Below are 7,204 nucleotides of genomic sequence, written 5' to 3'. Positions count from 1 at the left end.
TTAGCATCAATGGGTACTAATTAGCTGCACATGTAAGTAGAGATAATATGATGAGAGGAGGAGTTGTCATATATGTCAAAAGCTTCCACAGTGTAAAAAATTTGGAAACTAAAAAATTTTGTGTAGAGCAACATATGGAAGCATGCGCCACTGAACTTAAACTAAATGATTGCACTTTTATAATAGTAACAGTGTATAGGTCCCCCTCAGGGAATTTCCAGCTATTTCTAGAAAAGTTGGATGCTTTGTTGTGCTACCTTTCAGATAGGGGTAAGTAAATTATCATTTGTGGGGATTTCAATGTTGATTCCCTGAAACAGTGTAATAGGAAGAATGACCTTGTAGTATTACTCAGTTCTTCCAATTTGAGCTCCGTCATTGAGTTTCCTACTCGGATAACAAAGAACAGCAGTACATTGATAGATAACTTTTTTATAGACCAAGATAAGTTTAAGGACATAAGTGCTTATCCTGTTGAGAATGGTCTTTCAGATCATGGTGCACAGCTAGTTACAGTACATGACATAATCCATGCAGTATATCAAATCAGACTTTCAAAACAGTGTGTTCAATTAACAATATAAATATTGCAAACTTTAGGGAAAGCCTACAGCAGCTAGACTGGGGTGAAGTGTATAAGGAACCCGATGCAAACTTGAAATATAACTTATTTCATGATACATTTTTAAGGGTATTTGAAAATTGTTTTCCCAAGAAAATAGTTAAACATAATTCCAAGAAAACATATAAAAAACCTTGGCTAACTAAAGGAATAAGAATATCTTGCAACCGTAAAAGAGAACTGTATCTAACAGCAAGAGGGAGTACTGACCCCGAAATTGTTCAATATTATAAAAACTATTGTGTGGTACTAAGAAAAGTTATTAAAAAGTCCAGAAGCATGTGTATCATGTCTGAGATCAGTAACTCTGATAATAAAATTAAAGCAATTTGGAATATTATTGAAAGGGAAACAGGGCAACCAAGAGCACAGGAAGACTTTAGTGCCATAAAACTGAATGACAAGTGTACTAACAAATAATCAGAAATTGAAAATATTTTCAATAATCATTTTTTAAATGTTGTGGAGAAAATAGGATCTAGATATTCACTAGAAGAGGCAAGGCTACTAATAGAAGATGCCATACCTGTGCAGTTTGAAACAACTGTAATTCCACCAACCTCTCCCTCTGAAATCAGTAAAATAATAAACTCACTGAAAAGTAAAAGCTCTTACGGAATTGATGGCATTTCCAGCAAGGTACTTTAAGCTTGTTCCCCACAGATAAGTAGGATTCTCAGCCACATATGTAATAGCTCTTTGGAGCAGGGTGTTTTCCCCGATAGACTGAAATATGCCATTGTAAAACCATTGCATTAAAAAGGGGATACGTCGGATGTCAACAACTACTGCCCAATCTCATCTCTCTTCTGACAGGTCTATCAAAAATTTTTGAGAAAGTAATGTATTCAAGAGTAGCCTCCCATATTTGTAAAAATAAAGTACTGACAAAATGTCAGTTTGGTTTTCAGAAAGGCTTTTCAACAGAAAATGCTATATACACTTTCACTGATAAAATATTAAATGCTCTGAATAACCGGACATCACCCATTGGTATTTTTTTGTGATCTCTCAAAGGCCTTTGATTGTGTAAATCATGGAATTCTTTTAGATAAGCTAAATCATTATGGTTTGAGTGGGGCAGTGCACAAATGGTTTAATTCATACTTAACTGGAAGAATGTAGAAAGTTGAAATAAGTGGTTCATGTAACGTTAAAACAACAGCTCATTCCTCAAACTGGGGGGGCTATCAAGTATGGGGTCCCACAGGGTTCAGTCTTAGGTCCTTTACTGTTCTTGATATACAATAATGACTTACCATTCCACATTGATGAAGATGCAAAGTTAGTTCTTTTAGCTGATGATACAAGTATAGTAATAATATTCAAAAACCAAGAACTAAGTGATGTAATTGTAAATGATGTTTTTCAGAAAATTATTAAATGGTTCTCAGCAAACGGACTCTCTTTAAATTTTGATAAAACACAATATATACAGTTCCGTACAGTAAATGGCACAACTCCAGTAATAAATATAGACTTTGAACAGAAGTCTGTAGCTAAGGTAGAATTTTCAAAATTTTTAGGTGTGTCCATTGATGAGAGGTTAAACTGGAAGCAACACATTGATGGTCTGCTGAAATGTCTGATTTCAGCTACGTATGCTATTAGGTTTATTGCAAATTTTGGTGATAAGAATCTCAGTAAATTAGCTTACTATACCTACTTTCATTCACTGCTTTCGTATGGCATCATATTCTGGGGTAATTCATGGTTGAGTAGAAAAGTATTCATTGCTCAAAAACGTGTAATCAGAATAATTGCTGGAGCCCACCCACAGTCATCCTGCAGACATCTATTTAAGGATCTAGGGATCCTCACAGTAACCTCACAGTATATATATTCACTTATGAAATTTGTTGTTAATAATCCAACCCAGTTCAAAAGTAATAGCAGTGTGCATAGCTATAACACCAGGAGAAAGGATGATCTTCACTATGCAGGGTTAAATCTGACTTTGGCACAGAAAGGGGTAAATTATGCTGCCACAAAAGTCTTTGGTCACCTACCAAATGGCATCAAAGGCCTGACAGATAGCCAACTAACATTTAAAAATAAATTAAAATAATTTCTAGATGACAACTCCTTCTACTCATTGGCTGAATTTTTAGATATAAATTCAGGGTAAAAAAAACTTAAACATTAATGTCATGCAATATTTTGTGTAATGTAATATCTTGTACAGACATCTTTTATTAACCTGACACGTTCCACATCATTAAGAAGTGTCGTATTCATGATCTATGGAACAAGTATTAATCTAATCTAATCTAATCCAGGTGCAGGTGGAAATGATAATGAGAGACGAAGGCTTCAAATGCTCTTTTGTTATGTTAAAAGGATTGTCAGTGGCCTGCATTGTGGGGTGCGATTTCCATTGTGAGAAAAAGGCTCTAATTGACCTTTCGAATGAGTAACTTAGTAGCCCCTAAAGAACACAGTGGGAGGAATGCTGGCTGGATATGGTGCAATATGAAGAGATACATGGCAAATACTGTTAGAGTAACCAGATAAAGTGCAAGGGGCTGCAAAAAATACAGATTAGTATGGTATAATGGGGCAAAAATTATAATTATTCAAACACTGAAGAAGAAGATGCTCTTGGGAGATTGAAATTTACTAGCTCCAAGGTGAAGTATATTATGGGGCAAAAACTATAGTTATTCAAACACTGAAGGAGAAGATGCTCTTGGGAGACTGAAATTTATTAGCTCTAAGGTGATGTAATCCGGTTATTGGAATAGCAACAGGGAAAATCTAAATCAGATACATCAGAATACCTAGAAATTTTTTCTCAAAAGCTGGGTATAATTAAAGGAAATACCTATAAAACTGAGGCTGCGCCCATGAAGCATTTTGTCACACCACACACTCTGTCCTGTGGACTTAGAAAGAAGTTGTTATTAACAAAATACGAAAAATGGTAGAATGGGGAATTATGGAGCCATCTTTATCACTGTACAGCACTCCCTTGGTCACCATAGGAAAATCAGGAGAGAAGATCACACTTGTATTAGATGCAAGAGATATTAATAAAACAGTAGTACCATTTCGCCCTAGACCTGAAAACCTTGGAAAATTCTATGGAGTGAAATGTTTCATTTCAAAAGATTTAAAATATTCTTACTGGCAGATAGAACAGACGGGAGACTCAAGAAAGTATACTGCATTTATTTTTGGAGGCAGGAGTTATCAATTTAGGGTACTTCCATTTGGACTTAATGTGAGTGTGGGAGTGTTGATAACAGCTTTAGACAACATATTAGGACCTGAATTACTTAGCAGGGTAACTCCTTATGTTGATAACTTGCTGACTGCCACCTTCACATGGGAAGAACACCCTCATTTACTTGGAAGAGTGTTGAGGAAGTCTGCAGACACTGGCGTAATGGTAAATTTAGAAAAATCGAATTTCGTGAGGGAGCAAATAAAATTCCTGCAACACATCATCGCTCTTCTCGGAATAGGTCCTTATCTGAAGAAAATTAAGGCCTCTGAGGATTTCCCTCACCTGAGGACAAAGAAACACCTTAAAGTATTTATCAGCCTCATAGCCTTTTTCCAACAATTTGTGCCCTACCAGATACTTAACAATAATGTTTTCTTGAATCTATTATGTAAGAATACCAAATGGGTTTGGTAGGATGAATGCCAGAAAGTTTTGAAAAATATTAAGCACACAGTAATAAACTCGGACATTCTTCACCATCTTAATATGAAAAACGATTTTTGGCTGGAGACAGACATGTCCTCATATGGTGTGGGGGCGTGTTTGTTCCAAGATGAGGAGAATAATAGAAACAGATAAGAATAAATGGTTTCATAAGCAGGATAGTATCCAACTGTGAAAGATCATACTCTGACAGAGTGAGAAGCATTAACAGTAGTGCAGCCTCTGCAAAAATTTCATTAATATATGTGTGGAAAACTGTTACATGCAAGGCTGGCCAGATGGACAGTAGCTGTTCAAGATACAACTTTCGAATCATGTATATTAATGGAAAAGGTAACATAATGGCCGATGTCTTATCTAGATTACCACAACGTCTTCCAGAATTAGCCTAGTTAGTGGAGCAGGCATTAAAATACAAAGTTCAATTGTTAAAAGATCAAGACTATAGGAATGGATTTTTCAACATGTGGAAAAATATGGTACAGTTACAGGTTTCTGACCCATTTTGGGGGAAGATTAAACAAACAATAAGACAAAACCTAAATGATGAGTTAAATCACCATTACAACGTAAAAGACGATGTCACATTTTATAGGAAGGGCACTAATTCTGAAGTCTCATGTGCTTAAATAACCATCATGTGTTTAGAAAGCTTCATCTGGCATATGGACAATTCTTGGGCCCAAATAGGCATTGGAAAATGTGTAGCCACCATAGGTAGATATTGTTTTTTTTTTAACTTTAAGCACATAGTGGAAAAAAATTTTAAGAACATGGTCACATGTTAGCAGGCAGAGTACAGCAATAGATCAAGCAAGATTGAACTCTATCATATTATTCCTACCTAAGTAATTATCCCTACAGAAATTTAGTCTCAGTGGATGTTGCAGGATCTTTGCACACAGCTAGGGATGGAGTGCAATATCTGCTAGCAGTGTATGATAAATTTGCAAAATATTTAACATTGTCTACAATGAAGAATTCAATTACAAATGCTATAATTAAAAATATCCTGAGAGATTACATATCAAAAATTGGAAAAGTCTTGCTATCCTATTGGACTTCACCGAATTAAAATGGAAAGCTTTCCTTGCTGATCACAGTGTGAAGCATACCTTAGTTCCAACATTCCATCTGGAGGCCAGCCCAATGGAGAGGATTTTTAGAGTGTTTGATCGATTTTGCGAACACATGCATCAAAACAGCACACCAGATTGGCTGAGTTAGTACCCCTATTTGAAAATATACTTAACAACCTACCCCACTCAGAGATGGGCTACATACTATCCGAGATTATGTTCAGATGTGAGATGAATGAATAGTTATCGCCTTTGCCTGGACTGCCAGGAATGGATAAGTCTGGAGAGGATAAAGTGAGTGAACTTCTAGCGAATTTAACTAGATATGCACAAATGAGAGAGGCTAAATATGTTGCACATGTGCAAACGACAGTAAATTACCAATTACGCGACTTAGTATTGTTAAAAAAACATCACAAGTAAAGATCGTTAAATAAAAGGGACAAGAAGTGGCAAATGACCTATACGACCTTATAACATAATAGACATATCATACAATTGAAGTTGTGTTTTGGCAGATGTGGAAACTAATAAGATAAAAGGACGTACCCTTACAAAGATTTGAAGATGTATATTCAGTAACACACCCAGGTACAGAAGATATAGGATTTGCTTATTGTTTTATTATGTCATGTTCATGTTTCTTATGCAAGTGTATGAAAAATTTCCACTTTTATAGTAGTTTAAATGACTGGTAATTACTTCATTGCTTATGAATTGCCTAGCAAGAACGCAAAATGTGCATCTGTGGTGCAAATAAGTCCATATTTTACAGAAGATCCTTATTTGTAAATAGAATTTTCCATTTATCTTTCATTTTTGATTTAGCAGTCATTACCTAAAGGAACAGATGTATAAGCATTTTTAAACCTATAATACTGTATATGTAACTAGTGCTATTCATTGATGCTAACCATATGAGAAAAGAAGTATCAGACAGAATTATATAGAAGGACAATCATGTGTGTGACTTATCAGCACATTAAAAGCGCCATGAGTCATCTCTGATGCCATGAGGATTTCATGTATAAAAGATATATCCGATTTAGATGAAGTCATGCCATTTGAGAGCATGCTTTTGCTCAGTTGTGGAACTTATGTCAAAATTTAACTTCGTTGTAGGAAAGGCAGTTCACACTATTTTTGAATATAAACCAAAACATGCATGGCAGTCATGAAAAGAATATAAATAAATATTTACATTGATGCTTATGCTCAGATAACTGTATCGAAATGTGAACTATTTCATATACACTCCGGGAAATTGAAATAAGAACACCGTGAATTCATTGTCCCAGGAAGGGGAAACTTTATTGACACATTCCTGGGGTCAGATACATCACATGATCACACTGACAGAACCACAGGCACATAGACACAGGCAACAGAGCATGCACAATGTCGGCACTAGTACAGTGTATAGCCACCTTTCGCAGCAATGCAGGCTGCTATTCTCCCATGGAGACGATCGTAGAGATGCTGGATGTAGTCCTGTGGAACGGCTTGCCATGCGATTTCCACCTGGCGCCTCAGTTGGACCAGCGTTCGTGCTGGACGTGCAGACCGCGTGAGACGACGCTTCATCCAGTCCCAAACATGCTCAATGGGGGACAGATCCGGAGATCTTGCTGGCCAGGGTAGTTGACTTACACCTTCTAGAGCACGTTGGGTGGCACGGGATACATGCGGACGTGCATTGTCCTGTTGGAACAGCAAGTTCCCTTGCCGGTCTAGGAATGGTAGAACGATGGGTTCGATGACGGTTTGGATGTACCGTGCACTATTCAGTGTCCCCTCGACGATCACCAGTGGTGTACGGCCAGTGTAGGA

This window comes from Schistocerca nitens, chromosome 4, assembly GCF_023898315.1.
Source record: "Schistocerca nitens isolate TAMUIC-IGC-003100 chromosome 4, iqSchNite1.1, whole genome shotgun sequence".
Taxonomy (NCBI): Eukaryota; Metazoa; Arthropoda; class Insecta; order Orthoptera; family Acrididae; genus Schistocerca; species Schistocerca nitens.
Note: the sequence above shows the minus strand (reverse complement) of the source record.